The sequence below is a fragment of the Cupressus sempervirens genome, chromosome 7, assembly GCF_028749045.1.
Source record: "Cupressus sempervirens isolate cs-2001-9-10 chromosome 7, ASM2874904v1, whole genome shotgun sequence".
Taxonomy (NCBI): domain Eukaryota; kingdom Viridiplantae; phylum Streptophyta; class Pinopsida; order Cupressales; family Cupressaceae; genus Cupressus; species Cupressus sempervirens.
Genome location: NC_143124.1, coordinates 98,152,233 through 98,171,049, shown reverse-complemented (window position 1 = coordinate 98,171,049; position 18,817 = coordinate 98,152,233).

The following is an 18,817-nucleotide window of genomic DNA, read 5'->3' as shown; positions in this document are numbered from 1 at the left end:
TTGTAAGTAGTAGTACATTATAGGATATGGATAATGAGTAAATAATCAGTGATTTAAAATACCTAACTATAATACTTCTAGCTGGTTAAAGTTGTGAAAGGATATAAAGAAAGATTTTTATTGGAATAGTCCTGCTATAATAACTTGGGATCAAAATGGGATGCAAAATGTAATGAGCTATAGTCATTACCTAGGGCAATTATAAACACACTTCACAAAAAAACTATGGAATCCATTATAGCAACATCGATGCAAGAATTGCATTACATCAATTTGCATACGTAATGTCTCATCTTGAGGATAGGATGCGAATCTGATATGATAACATCACCTAGCTAGTATGGTCAATTAATGTCAGGAAGTAAAATTGGCACCTTGTGGATAACTATAGTGCATGGTATCTAATGAAAACATTTTTTTTTCACCAATTAAATTGATTGTCTTTAAAATTGATGATCAAATTAGTATCTCCTAATATCCTTGAGGAAACTTGAATTGTTATCCAGACACTCCACAGTTAGATGGAATGTTCATAACAAGAATAGATCATACATATTATTGTTAGTTCACCTTTCAAAAATAAAAATTGTAAGTCATGTTTGTTAAATTTAGGGCATGATAATTAGGTAGGATTTAATGAATCTGCCCACTTTTCCATTTGGTTCCTCTAGAAACTTCTTCTACAATCTTCCTTCAATTCACCTTGAAATGGTTTACCTTGAATTCTGTGCCACCATCTCATCATAGTTATCTTCCACACACTTCACCTAATTAAAGAAAATAAAATAGTAATCTTAGATTCATAAAATCTATGATTTAACATAAATAATGGCACTCAACATCAATATGTTGTCACTTGACTTCTATATTGTTCTTTCACTTGACCAACACTAGTTTACTTGGCAATCACTAGAGTTTATTAATGCTCAACATCAGCTAAACTTTACTTAGCATATACTAACAATTAGTTAGCTTACACTGACTTCTCGAAAAAGATTATTTTTCACTCATCTTCCACTGATTTTTTGTTGGCTTGCATTGACTGCTTAGAAAGGCTTGGCAGATATATTTCATACTTAATCTTCTTCTAGTCTTAACTTGAGTAATCTTTAATTATTTAACTTTAAGTAGATAAATAATAAACTATAGTATCAATGTCTTACCTAGTTTTAGTGATTCTTTTATGTACCAAATAACTCAACCTTTCTCTAGGTGTTATTTTTATCTCCTCTTCTCAAATCCTCTTCATCAATCAACTAAATGGTAGCTTTTAGACCAAAATAAAATTGTCTCACTAGTAGGTAGCAGGTTCGACATCATTAGAAAAATAATAATTTTACTATTATAGGTTCTTTACTTCAAAAAAATCTCATTTCAAAAATTTAGGTAGATCTAGTGTGTGTGTGTGTGTATTTGTTGGTCTCAGTTGTTGTATCCTGGCCACAAGATGTATACGAGACTCGATCAAAGGGTTGTTTTATTTGTATGCATCTTGAGGGTCCCTCTAGTTCTATTAGATATATGTATATTTTGATGCATTTATATATTTGAGACTTTGTTCTATATATTTTTTTCTATTCTAGAGACTTACATGTATTTTAGTACCTGGATTACATGCATTTCACTATTTAGTACATTAGTACCTAGACTATACGTGTTTCACTATTTACATTTTATGTACACATATTTATTCGAGACTTACATGTATTTGTTGTCTACACAGTCTGTATACATCATATTAGATCTAGATGTTCATTCTTGAGATGTACATGTATATTTTGTATTTTAGTAGATTACAAAGATTTATATAAGCTTACATTTTGATCTTTATAACATGTATGTCAATTTTGTAAATTATACATGTTTAAAAGAAATATATAATTATAATAATTAAATTTATGTAATTTGTAAATGAACCAAATTATGGCAGGAGGGGAGGAGGAGGGGAAGAGAAAGAAAGGGCAAGGGGGATAGAGAGAGAGGGAGAGGGAAATAGAAGGGAAGAGAGAGCTCACATAAATAAATATTTTTTAGTAGATTACAAAGATTTATGTGAGCTTACATTTTAATCTTTATAACATTTATGTTAATTTTGTAAATGCATGTTTAAAAGATATATATATATATATATATATATTAGATTTATGTATTTATTTCTAACAAATTATTGGAAAAAATAAATAAATTAGTATACTTGACGAAAATATAAATTAATTTGTGAATATAATAAACATATATTTTATTAATTTGAAATTTATTTTGAATTTAAATATAATTTTTAAAATCCTTGAAATTATGGTCCTCATGTATATCTAGAGCAATAATTAACAAAAAATAAATGTCTATATTTAAAGGTCCTAAAATTTTATTTAAATTAGATTACACTATCTCAAGGCTTGGTTTAGCCATGATGTTCACTTATAACATGTAATATCTTCTCATAATTTTCACTGTCTAGTCTCCATTGCGATGTCCATGCTTAAATTTGACTAGATGTAGACAAAGTGGTTGTACTGTAAAACCTTGCTATCAACTTGATAATCAACAAAGTTTATTCCATGTTGGACTATTTTTATTTGCTTCAAATATGTTCCCTATATCACAATAGAACCTACACCACGAATTTAAATATTTTAAAATTTGATCGATATAAAATTACTTGGATATATATAAATCCATATAAGTACGTGGACATGTATGTATATAAATTAAGCATGTATACCTATAGGGAACAATATTTTATCAATTTCTTCAAGATCATATAACTTGGTCCTCTCTATAATACATCACAATAAATAATAATTGACACCTTCATGATTTCTAGGATCAACAATCACTACAAAGACATCTCCTATGGAACAAGTATGTACATGTACATTATATAAGATAGTTCATTGACAGTTAAATAGAAACTTGAAATTAATTTTTATGATACTTACCCACTTTTACCAATCCATATATATGATTATAATTGATGGAAATTAATGGAATATCATTCAAAATTTTCATCTTTTATCTTTATCAATTGTATTGGTAACATCAAGTGGTATCAAAAGCTGCACACATGTATATCCATGTGTTTGATTGATGCATTTTTTATAGTCTTCATCAATGAAACTATCCCAAAAACATGATTATTCACTTGTCTTCAATGTCCAATTGCGATCATCTCCACTCATGACTAAATGTAACAAACACATCTTTTCTCTTCTCTTTCAACTATGCATGTTTTTTCTATTAACATTTGAAATTTCATTACAAAAATATGGACAAATTAAATTTAAACATCAACAAATTAAGATTAAAAAAATAATTAAATCTTAAAACTTAACTACATAAAATTTAAACAAATGTACACATCTATACCTGTTATCTCCCAAAAGACTCTATATTGTACCTCTCGACTCGTTCTTGATGATGTCCCAACTTTGTATGATGTAAAATGCATCTTATACCAGTCAATAACATCATGTGCATTATTTATACAAACTCCCTTATAATTCATTTGATACTTTCGTAGAGCATGTTTGATACAAGCTCCACCATCATCATATTCACCTTTTCCATGTCCAATCTTAAAGAAACTCCAAATGTGTTTTACATTTTCATTATGATTATATCTAAATAATATGTAAAATGGTCTAGATGATTTGAATAATGTAGCACATCCATAAGAGAAAACACTATGTTTATCAATATTTACTTCTCTTTCATTTAAATAAGAATTATTTTTTTGAAGCAATGTTCTACATAGTGAATTTCATTTTCTATATCATCACTTATATAAACGTGATATTCTTTTTCAATGACTTGTGCTTCAAGTGTACTTTGAAAACCATTCAAATCTAACTATGCATGTCTATAACAAACATGTACCATAAGAGTGACCTACTTAGAAAATAATAATATGATTGAATTGTTTTTTTTGAACAAAAGAGTAGTTTTCTACAAAATTAATGAATGATAGAATTGTTCCAAGTGGGAAATTATCTCTCAAAGTTTGAAATTGTTGTGCTTTCCACTTTGCAAAAAATGTGTGGCAAATATAAGGTTGAATCAAATTATTAAATCTATCCATAAATGTTACAATAAGTAACTCATCTCCAACATATTCCAACCTTTTTGTCTCTTTCTCTAACTTTGTTTCATTCTTTACATACTTGTAACCTTTGAAATTCACTTTTTTTGCTACATCAATATTTTCATTTTTCAAAGGAAAAATAACAAATTCACCACATGTTTCAGATATTCCTTTTGTTCAATTTATTTGAATAACTAGATCATTTTTTTTTATACATAAAATGGATGATATAAAATCACTTCACCTACTAGGAGGAGTAGCATGAAAACCATGTGTCTTTTTCAAACTTTCAAAATATCTGATAGTGAATATCAAATTCAATATGATACCAACAAAAATTTTAAAACACTTTGTTTGACCTCATTAAGGATGGCTTCAATCTTTCAAAAAATGTTTTCCCATATTTTATAAAAGGATATTCACTAGAAAATTATAAATATAACTCATATTGTGTTGTGTCCAATCAATATTTTGTATGATGTTCAAATTGACTAGATGCAATCCTATGTTTGATAACATCTCTACTATTTGACGAAGGATGAGTGTTTTCAATCCAAAATGATATGACTAAATTTTTTATTCCCTCATCAATACTATTAGAATGTGGTGCTCTACACATGATTTCCCAATTGCCTTCCATAGTACTATGATCCAAAATTAATCTTCTTTTAACATATTCTCTCATTATTTTCCTACTAAAACCCATTTTAGAGGAAATTGTAGATATTTATCTATTTTGGGTTATATTGTTATTTACAAAAAATATCAAGATCATTTTTCTTTCCATGGACCTATCTTTAGTCTGAGACCACTTTCCTATGTTTCTGATAAAGGGTGCTCCCCTTAATACCATAAACACATAATACAAACAAAGAAACAACAACAATTGTGAGAATAAAATATGGGCTTCTTATTGTAACCTCAAGCGAAAAATTGTAGCAGAATTCAGAATTACAATATGCTAACCCTCATGGGTGCCTTTATTATAGAAATTTGCAAGACAAGATGTGAACTATCTACTAGAGTTGTCCTAGATAAAGTTTTGATGTTTCTTAAATAGGAAATTTTATGCCACCCGGGAAGGTTCTAGGCACTCAAACTTAATACACAGGGCCGAGAGACCCTAACAGTACATATAGAGTTGGCCAAATACACTTTTTACATTTACTTTAGAAATTTTGGGTAGCCCAATTTCAGAAGGCCATAACTCTCAAATTGTTTCTCCGATTGGCTAGTAGAACCACTTTTCAAAAACCTCAGCTCTTGATCTACAGGCTCAAATCCATGCAAGAACCTATTTTTCAAGTCTATGGACCTCACTCTAAGCCTTTAAGGCCTTCAAAATTGAGCCTAAAGTTTTAATACCAAAATCGCACACTAAAAATATGTAATGACTTCAAAAATACATATAATCTGGCCATGAAACTTCACTTAAAATTTTATATATCTAAAATAATTGAGCTCATACAACTAAATTATAAAGTAGCAAGCCTCCATAGACAAAAAATTTGCATTAAGTCAACCCTTATTGAAAAAAATTGTAAGGAAATATTATTTTGGGTGATGGAAGATTAATTATAATTACACACCTTGTTTATTTCTATGATAATGTGCCAAAGTTTTGTGAAGATTTTTCTTTGTTTCACTTCATTATATATGTTCCTTACGTGTTTTCTTTGTCTTCCTTTCTTGCTTCCCAACAAAAAATCAAAAAATATTCGTTTCCTTCAAAAATTTGCATTTATTTTATAATATTCAGCTTCACTATCAAACATTTATCGTCACTTTGAAAGTGACTTAATTATGTCTTCGCATGAACATAAGAAAAAACATGTCTTTAGGCAAACAAAAGTAAATAAAAATCCAGCCACCAGATTTTTTGACAAGATTGTTCATGCAAACACATGTTGGCATGAGCACAATAAAAATGTTCCCACGAACATACATGTTTCAAAAAAATCTATTATTTGTTTAGATAGAAGGAAAACATGGTCTTTTGAACCTCAAAATTGGGATCAAATGATCTCCTATTGTAAATCTAAAAATGTTAAATTGTGCTAGTCTGAACAAGCTTTCCAATTGATATAATTTCTATATGTATTATATTCATTAAGACATTGAAATATAAGTTTAACTCATCATAGGTTGATTAATGATTAAACATAAATTGACTGTAACACTTCTAAAAAATATTAAATTAGGTCAACTTTTTAATGAAAAATCAGTAGGAAATAGGTTACTAGGTTTACTTTCTATTGAAAAAATAAAATTTGATTTGTGATAAATTGAGTTCAAGTTATACTTTTCAAAATGAATGTATGTCTAAATTACGATTGATGTCACTTCAAAACTTCGTAAACTATACAATATTCAACCAAATTGAATAAACAAAATGGATCATCTAGATATTGATATTACAAGTCTAACATCAAAATAATTACCTCATTATCATTTGTAGGAAAAAAGTTATGCTTGTCAAGCAGGTCGTCAGTCTTTAAAAAAATAGATTTTTCATATGTACCACTTTTCAGGGGAGAAGAGAAATTTGAGTTAAATATTTTTTTTTAAATTAAAAAAGGTTACAAAGTAGGAACAAAGTACTAGAATCACTAGTTTATGTCATCTTCAAATTATGCATAGTTTTAGAGATATAGTCACCCAAATGTGAGATTTGTTCCAAAAATGTTGATTTCATTGTCAAAGTTGGTTAAAAAGTGGCACCCACTATTGTGGGATCACCCATACAAAATGTGGTTGATCATGCCATTGAAATGTGTGTAATATCAATATTTCTATATATAATGTGGCATATGCCATCTCGAAATGTCTCATGATGCATCCTATGACAACTATACTATCCTATGTTATTGGTGGATCATCAAAATGCAACCTCTTCATTGAACTAGGTGGAATAGATGCTTCCTACACAAACAAAAATGGAAAACCCAAATTTATATGATTCTATATATATAGAATTGAATTAATCAAATGCATAATGATACTTTTTTTAATGAAGATTTATAGTTTTAAACTTTCATTGTAAATACCTCTCTTGTTGACCTCCTACGGTGGCTAGGAGTCCTCTCATATATCCTTGGCAATGCTTGAACCTTGTTTATTGTGGCTTGTATATGTTCAAGTATGCTTGTCCTATGGATCTAAAAATTAAACTATAACATTATAATTCATAGCATACTAAGTTTATAACATATAATAAAGAATTCAAACTAAAACTTACCTCTGTTGACTCCTTTGGATATAATGGTTACATGAGAAAAAATACAAAACTCTGATGTTCAGCTTCTTATACACTAGGTGTGTCCAATGATATGCAAAATTCTAGTTGTTAATATCATGGAAATCAATTTTGAATTTTTTTATAAAAAAAATGAAAAAAAAAATGATACTTATATATATACAATGGGGCTCTCGCTGTGAATGGAAATGCTAGAGGGATTGCGATGCCGAATCTACTTGGACTCATCACTAGTAGCCATGCCTTATAAAATAAAGAACACAATTAAATTTCATTAGCAAAAAAATTTTACAATAATTCATTGATATTTAATCACTTTAAAAACACCTAATTACCTTTTCCTTGTTAAGGGTCTAGGCCTTACCCCCCACTTACATGTGATACATACAAGAGAAAAGAATGATTAGAAACCATATATGTTGCAATATCAAATAGAAAAACAATGAGAACATAACATAATGTACTATAGACATCTCAAGGAAAAATGAAATAGCTAAGAGCATGACATCATAAACCTATTTGAGCTCCTCCTTAGTCATCAACTAAACATGAATGAAGATCGCATACATGTATAAGCTAGTATGGGTTGAATTTATTCTATTATAATGTTTAAGTTTAAATAAAATATGTTGTAACAAAAAAAATTATACATGTACTGACATGAAAGGATAACATGGCTCTGTATGCCCCTCCTCTCCCACGTTAAGGAGTGTAGTCTTTGTAGGTGAATCTACTATATCATCCTCCTGAAATAGAAATAGATACTCAGAATGATCACCAATAAAATCCAAACAAATATTGTTTCACATTATGCAAGTATATGGGGCACACAAACATGTGATGAGCTTTCCAATAATGAACTCATGCTAGCATCATCAACACAGGGAGACAACACTATCCTAGTTTGGGATATCAATAGGCTACTCAATTTGTGGATGGCTCTAATAGTATAAGAGCTAGCCTTTGTAATGATATCAAGATGTTGCACTAGAGTATGGGGGAAGACATTGGTAATGTGGATAAAAGTGCCAACTTTCTTCCACTAGGAAAAGAGTCTATCCTGGGGAGCTCCTTCTCTTACACCCATGTTGGACCTCATGCTCTAGTAGTTCACCTTTAGGCCCATCAAAAATTCAACATACAATTCTCTAATTAAATATAATGGCACCTCTAAATTACTATGTAGAGGTTTGTCAAAAACCATCAACCAATGATCTCAAAACTTCACACCCATAGCCTCATTTGTGCACCATTTAATTGATAATTTTGGCTTTGTGCATTCTACTTTTTAATTGGTTTTTGGGTTGAAAAAATGGTTAACTATATCATCTTTACTTATGTTTAGGGCTACACCGTCATTATAGTACAACCTACCATCAAGCATGACATGCATTTTCTCACGCTAATCAAGAGAACCATTTTGTTTATTGGTAAGTGTCTAAATATTATCCACTACAGTGTTTAACATGGATAACATGGGAGCCAATATATGTATAGTGTTATATGTGGTTTGTAAGTCCCTCAATTCAACAAGGTTTTCTTGTATCAAATATACAATTTGAGGAGGGTTTTGAGGCAATAGTGGATAATTTGGTGGATGGTTTGGAGGGGGTACTAGATCATTCATTGGGGGTTTTCAAGGACATTATTTCATGGCTCAGTGTTATCAATATCATTTGAGTCATCCATGTCTATTAAATTGTAACAAATCCAAACATTACTATTTTTTAAAATAGTTTTAAATTCAAATAAATTTTTTTGGTGATTTCAATTTAAAAAACCTAAATTTAAATATAATTATTTAAAAAAATCAAATAAAAAAAAAAAATACTTAGTTGCAATTGCCAATATCATATATCTATTTTCCTATTAGATACCCAAAATGGGGAGACAAAATAAGTGAAAATGATTGCTCTCTTTTTTAAAAAAAATTGTTGTCATGGGTTTTATATATTCGATCCAATATCAAAAACCTAATATAATATCGAATAATCGATAATGGATTGGGTGCCTAATAATGGTTGGTCTCACCTTTTTGCATTGGTATTAGGATGGGTGGAAAAATATTAGAGAAAAAATTGAAATTCCTTTAGACATTTTAAAACTCCACTTTTTTTACATTGCTACTTTTTGGCATACCATGATCCTGAACATACCCACCACAAATTTATCACTCAAGTGTATTTTTCACATCACAAACCGCTCTCACAAATGGTTTTAATATCACCATAAATTTTTCACTTAATTACTTTGAAAATCAAATACTCAATAGTTCTAATGACCATAAATCATCATTATAGGGAAATCAACATCTCTGGGATTTTCTTCTTTTATACCTATATCAAACTGATATTGAGTCCATATAAAAAGAAATACATCTACTGAAATACATGGGTACCCAAGAATTGTACATGTTATTTGTATATGAATCCTTCTTAGATACGTGGTTCATCAATACATGAAACCAAATATTATTGGGGTTTCTAGCAAGACCAATAATGAACCCCTTACAATAGCTCAAGTATAATAAATTCACTAGATTTTCCTTTTAACAAAGGTGACATGCACTCAAAAAGTTAAACCAAAATACATATCCCATTACAAATCATCTTCATTTCAATCTTCATCACTCTGTTGAGGGATATCAAACCAAGAATCTTCTATTACATGACCACATCTTCATAACATCATAGCCTCCACAATTAGAAGAACAAGTTCTCACTCCCAAACCAAACCCTTTCAACCCAACCCAAAGTACACATCTGAGACATACCACATTGCACCATGACAAATAACTCACCACCAATCCAAACTATTTTCACTTAGTGCAACAACAACTAACTTCAATAACTAATCTATAAGACTAGACACACATACTTCAAACACAAATACATAATTAAACATTTTTAATAGAAAAAAAATAGCTTTCACCTTCAAATTTAGCTTCCTTCTTTTCATAGCTTCTCTCTTTCTCATTATAGACCTTCAATCTCTTGACTTTTTTCTTCTCAAAATACATGTTTCTAAGTCCACATTACACCATCACCAAACTATCATTCAAATGTAATTTTTTTTTCACAATAACTCAATAAAACACTCTTAAAGAAGTGTTTATGCATTCTCTGGAACTCCCTCTTGTTAGAGTAAATAATTAATATTTAATTATTTATTCTATTGCTTAAGTTTACTTAGGTCATGCATTTATTTAATATTTCGTATTTAATGCATGTTGTGACAACACGGGAGTTTGTTCCCTTCTAGTTGTCACACTTATCTTCTAGCTTGTTCTACAAGCTTCCATGAGCTCTTTATATTCGGGCTCTCTCACATTGTAAAGCCATTTTCTTATTGTAAATACATTTCTTATTGTGTTTGCATTTTTGGCTCTCATGTTCGTTTAGGGTTTTTACCCGTGCTCCATGCTCCTCCCCTTCTATGGATTCTCTTTGACAGGTTCGCATGCAGGTGATCTTGGCGTCTTCGGAGTTGGCTTTCCTCAACTCCAACATGGTATCAGAGCCTTCCTGCTGTAGCTTCGTTGAAGAAATTTTGAAGCCATGATTTGAAGTCACAAATCCTAGTTTGTTTGTGCAATTTTTTCTTCAAATCAGGGGATCAGCATTTTTTCGGAGCACTTTCAGCCGAAACGGACATCACCATTGGATCCGGAAGGCCGTTTGCAGTCAGGATTCATATAAAACTTGTCGTTTTTGGAGACAGGGCAATTTTGGCAATTTTTTGAGGCTTCCAGAGTCGCTGCTGTACGGATCGTATGCACGCAGAGCATAAAATTTTTTTTTAAAAAAAAAGGTTTTCGGCAACGCCGCCGTCGCGCCACCGCGGGGCCGCCACCGCGCCACCCGCGTGCCGCCCGCAGCGGCCGCAGCAGGCAGCGCCGCCCGCGAACCACCGCGGCCCGGCCACCACCCTCCGCCGGCGGCGCCTCTCCAGTTCTCAGCCCGCGCTCCGCCGCGGCCCGATCTCCTCCCGGTTCCCCCGCCCCTGCGGCCGCCTCCGCTCGCCCGCTCTGCGCCACATCTGCAGCCGAGTCAGCCACTGCGGGGGTGACACGTGGCCTAGGCGCCACGTGGCACCTTGCCACATGGACCCACCACGTCACCCCTGCCACGTCAGCACTGCCACGTGGCACTCTTTTTTTTGCTGCGATGGCCATCAAACCGTCAAATTTAATCGGCTAACTTGCTGACGTCAGCGCTGCATCATCCTTGCTTGCACTCTCCTTCAAGTTCTCTTTTGGACCTACTTGTGGTTTTTTGGCCATAACTCTTGCATACGGAGGTATTTTTCCGATCCGAAAGAAGCGCCGGAAAGCTGGTTCCGAGACGGAGATTTTGGTGCAGGTATTTTTAGGTTTTGATGCATTTTTATTGCTTTTTTTTTTCAGTTAAATTCCAAAGTCCTATTTTTGACTCCGGCATGCATCTCTTTTGCGTCTCATGTCAATTTTTTGAAAACTTTATATTTCTGGAAAGCTGGTTCTGTGTACTTTTCAGAACTGTCATCTTTTTTCCTCACTTTTGGCCTCTTCTCTTTCTATCATAGTTTTGGCGTTCTTGCTCTATGGTGGATATTTTGAGTGTTTTAGGCCCGAGGATCGTTTTCCTGGCATGGTTTGCTTTCTTTTCAGCTGTACTTTCTTTTGTTGTAGCTCTTTTTTAGTTCTGATCATTGTAGCTATCCTTTTGAAGCACTTTTTCATTTTCACACTGAGATAAATTGTCACTTTTGCATTCTGGGAGTCAGGTGTACTTGCACTATTTCATAAAGCACCATGGGGGGGGATTATTTGTTTTCTATTTTAGGCATTCTCCCTTTGTCAAGTGAGTGTCCCTTCCACGACATTAGCCCCATGCAGAGTCAGTTAGACCGTGTCTTTATCAGTGTCTCTACCTCTTTTCCTCTCTCCTCGTTCTTGGTTCGTTTGCAGAAGATTTTGGCTCACCTTCTCAGTTGCCTATCATCACACCCCGTCTGCATTAAGGGGGGGTTATGCTGTATTCTAATGCATCCATGGTTCGATGGTTCGATAGTGTGAACTATGTATTTAGTGGTTGATCCTATATACAAGGCGATTGCAGTGGCTGGCTACCTATGCATTTCGGTGAGATGGATCATCTACCATATAGACATGCTCGGCTCGTGGCTTCTTCTTCCATGGAGGTTTCTTCAGATCAGCAGTTTGACAGATTTGCGACTTCTTCATGCTTCAGTGATGCTGCTTCTTCATGATCACTCATTGTTCCTATTTTAGGGGACATTTTCCCTAGTTGGAGACTTTTTCAGCTCTTCACTGGGTTCTTACCTCTTTTTAGGGGAGGGTTTTTCCCATGTGGTTTTCTCTCTTTCCCCATTTACAGAGGTTTCATCTTCTTGCATTGTACTTGGGTACCTAAAATGGCCTCGTTGCCGGGACCCATTATGCATTTCATCTTAGCTTTGTGAGCTTAAGGCATTTCCCTAAGTTGCACTTAAGGGGGGGTGTTAGAGTAAATAATTAATATTTAATTATTTATTCTATTGCTTAAGTTTACTTCGGTCATGCATTTATTTAATATTTCGTATTTAATGCATGTTGTGACAACACGGGAGTTTGTTCCCTTCTAGTTGTCACACTTATCTTCCAGCTTGTTCTACAAGCTTCCATGAGCTCTTTATATTCGGGCTCTCTCACATTGTAAAGCCATTTTCTTATTGTAAATACATTTCTTATTGTGTTTGCATTTTTGGGTCTCATGTCTGTTTACGGTTTTTGCCCGTGCTCCATGCTCCTCCCCTTCTATGGCTTCTCTTTGACAGGTTCGCATGCAGGTGATCTTGGCGTCTTCGGAGTTGGCTTTCCTCAACTCCAACACCTCTTGCACAAACGTGCTCCACAAACTATTGATCTCTGACTACACCTTCTTACAATGCTCTTCTTTTGCCTTTGTTTTGCATACTCTTCACAACTATTTTATTTTTAGCAGTCTCAATCCACTATACACTTGGGCTAGTTCAACTTCACACATCAGCAACAATCCAACACTTTCCATAATTTTTGTAACTTACAACTTCAAACATGACAATATATTCTTCATAGAAACAACTTATGTTTTACATACATAGTTTATATGCAATGCAACATTTCTCTAGCACTTGATCTCTCTTGACATATCCTCCTTCAAATTGTCTTTTCTTCAACAATCTACATTTTTCCACTTCTCCACAATAAGCTATGCCAACTAGAAAAAAAATTTATCGACCACTCTTAATCTATGCTTCGAAAAACTTGCATAGAAATCTCTTCCTTTGAATCTAATAGCAATTTTAAACCATCTCATAATGATCATCACCTATGAGGTTTTCAATAACATGTTGTTTCAGTTGTGTTCTAGTAGTAGATATAGAAAATATGTCTTATCCTACTGAGAGCATCAGCCGCCCTATTCTCTTTGCCCTTAATTTACTCAATATCGAAATCATAATCACTGAGGAATTTGTGTCAACACCTCTGTCTAGGATTCAAATTTAGTTGAGTAAACATGCATCTCAACCCCATATGATCTATTTTCAGCTCAAACGGTTTACCAATAAGGTAATGCCTCCACATCTGCAATGCATGAACAATGGGAGCAAACTCAAGATCATGAGATGCATAATTAAAACTGGACTCATAAGATACAACTCTACCTTCTTGCATCAATACTCCACCTAAAACATCATTTGAAGCATCGGTTATCATAGTAAAATGCCCATTGGGATCAAGAATCACAAGAATAGGAGCAGAGGTGAGCTTCTATTTCAGCAACTAAAAAGCTCTATCACACTCCTCAGTCTACACATATCTCTTCCATTTCCATTATAGTGAGGTAATAGGTGCTACAATTTTTGAAAATCCCCGAACAAATTTTTGATAATAGCCTACCAAACCCATGAAGCTCTGAATTTCACTCACATTTTAAGGAATTGACCATTCAAGAATAGCCCTAATCTTGGAAGGATCCACTAAAACTCCAACAGCAGTGATGATGTGTCCAAGGTAGTGAATTTTTTTCTGATAAATGTGCACTTGGTAAGCTTTGCATATAACTTTCTATCACAAAGGCACTGCAAGACAATACACAAGTGCTCCTCATGCTCCTTTGTGGATTTTGAATAAACCAGAATGTCATCAATGAAGATTCAACAAACTTATCCAGATAATCTTGGAACACACTACTCATAAGATTCATCAATGTTACAGGTACATTCGTAAAACCAAAAGAAAAAACTACAAACTCATAGTGCCCATACCATGTTCTGAAAGCTGTCTTGGCTATGTCTTCATGCTTAATTTGTATTTGATGATTCCCAGATTGTAGATCTATCTTTGAAAATACTTAGCTCCCTTTATCTAATAAAAAAGTTCATCTATTTGTGGAAGTGGATATTTGTTCTTTGTGGTAACCTTGTTTAACATCCTATAATTAATGCATAGGCGCAAGGTTCCATCCTTTTTGTTTATAAAAATTACCTGTTCTCCCCATGGTGACACGCTTGGACATATAAACCCTTTCTCTAGCAATTCTTGTAACTAAACCTTGAGTTTGTACATCTCTGGTCATCCTATAAGGCACCTTGGATTGTGGCTCAGCTCCTAGGATAATAGCAATGGAGAAATCAAACTCTCTCTTAGGTGGCAACTCAGGTAAATCTTCAAGAAAAACATCCTAAAACTCCTACAATATAGGGTAATCATCTATGGATGGTATAGAATCTTCAAGATCTTTCACATGTGCAACAAAAAAATGACAACCCTTCCTCTTAGCCTTCTTTAACTACATAGCTGAAATATGCCTAAGCACTATTGGCCTATTAATCTTGTTCACTATTACTGGATTTCCAAAGTCATTCAAACATTCAACTAGCTTATCCTCACAATTTACTATAGCCTTATGCTCAGTAAGCCAATTCATGCCAAGTATGACATCGTATGACCCAATTGGAGCTACATATAAATTTACTTGTGTGTGAAAAGTTGGAAGTTCTAACTCGTTGTAGGATAGACATTACTCTAATTGATGCTTTGTTCCATTTCCATACTCAACCATCTAGGGTTTATCCATATAACTAGCTTTAATTGGAATTTTAGCTACTACACTAGGATCTACAGAAGACTCTATAGCACTAGTATCAATCAAAATGGAAACTTCACAACTGTAAAGCTTACCAGTCAATTACAAAGGAGCTACTTGAAACTCTTCCTACCTATGGTCCAAAACTGCATGAATTTGGTGTTGAACCTTAAGTCCATTCTTAGGTGCACTTGTCTAAGGGCATCTAGCTACATAGTGATTACCTCCACATAAAAAACAACCATCCTGAGGTCCTATTTGAGTTGTTGATTTATCATTCCTATTCCAGTTCCTATTATTATTGCCATTGTTATATCTATTTTTGTTACCTCCTCTACCCCTATTCTGACCTTGGAAATTCCTATTATTGCCCTTTTGAGAATCTTCTTGTCCCTTTCCTTTCATGTTATTCATCTGTTGTCAACCACCCTGTTGCTTGTTATTATCCTAAAATTTTCTCTTGAAAGATCAATTGTTGTAGGCTTTTATTAGAGTTGTATCCTTCAACCATTGTTCCTATTGTAGTGCCTTTCTCAGTGCATAGTCCATAGACTCTAGCTCATACATTTCCACCTCATTATAGATTTCTAGGTTTAGCCCCATGATGAACTTGCAAGTCCTAAACAAGTCATCATTCTAGTACTAAGGAACATATTTAACTAGATGGAAAAATCATTCATGATATTATGTGACTGACATGACTTCCTAGATCAGCTTATAAAACTCTAATGCCTTCTTGTCATAAAACAACTGAGGCAACCATCGCTTATAGAAATGCTATAGAAAGTCTTCCCATGATATCTCTCTATGTTTTAACTTCTTCTTAGCCATAACATTCTCCCACCATGTTGTCGCTTCACAAACCAATTGAAAAGTAGCCCATACTGCTCTAGACTTCCTAATGAAATTACAAACATGAAAATACTTTTCCGTGGTGGCTATCCAAGCTTCTACTTCTTCACCTATAGTCTAACCTTTAAAGGTAGGGGATGTGACCTTTTTGAGGTCCTTGCTAAGATCTTCTACAATTTGGACCTTATCATGATCTAATCCAGCCATCCTTTGATCAGCTTCTTCCTTATGTTGCTCTTCAATCCTTTGATCTTCCTCCTATTTCCTCTGAGCCTTCTGCAATTGGTCCTCCTCTCTTTTCTTTTGTGCTTCTTCTTGTTGATGCAAAGTTTCTCTGTGCTCATCCTCCTTAACTTGTTGTCCTCTTATGGCATTTTCCATGTCATCCATGTGCTATCCCTACTGAGTGAGGAGCACCAAAATCTGGTCAAGCCTTTGGTTTCTAGGCTCATTCTAACGACCATTGATGCCTCCATCCCTATTACCTCTCTGAGAATACATGATGATAGATTACTCCTATTCCAAGAGTAAACTATGCAACATTGACATAGTAAGACCTTAGGTCCTAGTGTTTAACATAGCTTTGATACCACATTTAAAGACTAAAAACAATAATTATTGCCACATATGTAAAAAACCTCAAGATGCGAAACAATATGTGGAAATATATAGAATTTGAAAAGTCAAAAGTTGGTTTAATTCGCATAATCATATAATTCAATGTCCATTTCTAGATGAGAATCTATACATATCGATAATTAGTCAAGATTAATTGGAATCACCAATCATTATTACATATCACCAATTTCTCTAAATACACTTGATAATACAAAGTCAGCCACAAATCGATACCATATACAAAGAAAAGTATAAATGTTGAAAATGAATTAGGTAAACATGATGTCTTTTGTCAAGACTATGTAAAATCTGTACATCGAACATGATTATAACATTATCTCATTGTATGATATAAAACATATACCACATAATCATATAAAATTAACATGCCATTGAACCTTAGTGTCCATCTACATGTAATCTCATCTCTGAGCCATTAGAATAATGTCCATTTGCTATCATGAGATGAAAGAGTGGTCTAGGTGCTTTTACCACCCAATCATGGAGTGGTTAGCTCCTTGAGGTTCTACGGTTAAGAAGAACTACCCAACCCTGGCACGAGAAGGCTAGCAACTCGACACAATTGGATTAGAAGGATCTAATGTAGCCTTTGTGCCTAATCTACTTATACATATGCCTAGTAGAAATATACACAAGGATGTGGAAGAGGGAAAACAATATAACATAACTAATGCATCTCAATAATATGCATAAATCTTTTACCGAGCTTGGCCAAGCTTCATGAACCAATTTAGTATAAAAGACTAGTAGGTAATTTCGAAGGAAAAACTATACACATTTTCCATCAATTACCCTTCTCTTTGATCCCACATTCAACACCCTTTCGAAGAGTCAAATTTCAACATAATTTTCTTAAACCTTATCCCATGTCATAAAAATATCTCAAAAAACTACAAAACAAGTTTTCTCAAACAACCAAACATCTTCACATAGATCCAAATCTCTCAATGTGAAGCTATCCATTAATTTCCTATCAACTTATCTTTTAAGTTTTCTTATGGAAAAGTACTACTAAGTATCTACTAATAATTATAGTTTTACTCTAATTAATTATCTAGTAAGTTGCGATAGTGAAACAAAACTTCCATTCATGTAATTTATTATTTAAATGAAGTAAATATTTTTTTTCAAAAAATCATACAATACTTGTTTCAAATTGTTATATGGTATTCGTTTGTCCATTTAGAGTTGTCACTTTCCTAGATATATATTTTTAAGAATATTATTGTTGTATGTATGAAAGAGACAACATATGTGTTAGATAACTTAACAAACTAAGATTATATAGTGTTTTCATGCTAAGAATTTTTTTGTTAACTGTGTATTTTTAGTCTTTTTACAGTCATGATTGTCAAAATTAAGTGGTTGGTTCTAAAAAAGCATTTTTTCCTTTCTTTACAATTTTTATTAGACTATCATATGAGGTTGTACAGGTATAGGGTAATTGGGTACTTTGGGTGTGATTGTTGCTATGGATAACTATCCATTTTCCAAAATAGGGGATAGGGCAATGTGAGTACGCTTAAATTATTTTAATATAATTTTTGATATTTTATAGAAAATTTGAAAATAAGAGTTATGTATGATATCAATTTTCTGAAATGAGAAATATGAAAATATGAGTCTTAAGTCATATGCGAAATGTTTTGAAGAGTTCTAAATTGAACAATGAAAATGAGAACCTTTTTTATAGTTTATTGTTAACCAAAATCAAATCAAAGTTTCAAATTGATTTAGCACTGATATGCAAATGGAAAATTGAAACAAAAATCAATACATGTCTTGAGTCATATACTATTCAATGTTCAAGTTCTAAGTTATCTTATATTGTCTTTTTTTCTGTCCTTATCTTTCACTTGCTGGTATGATAATCCATCA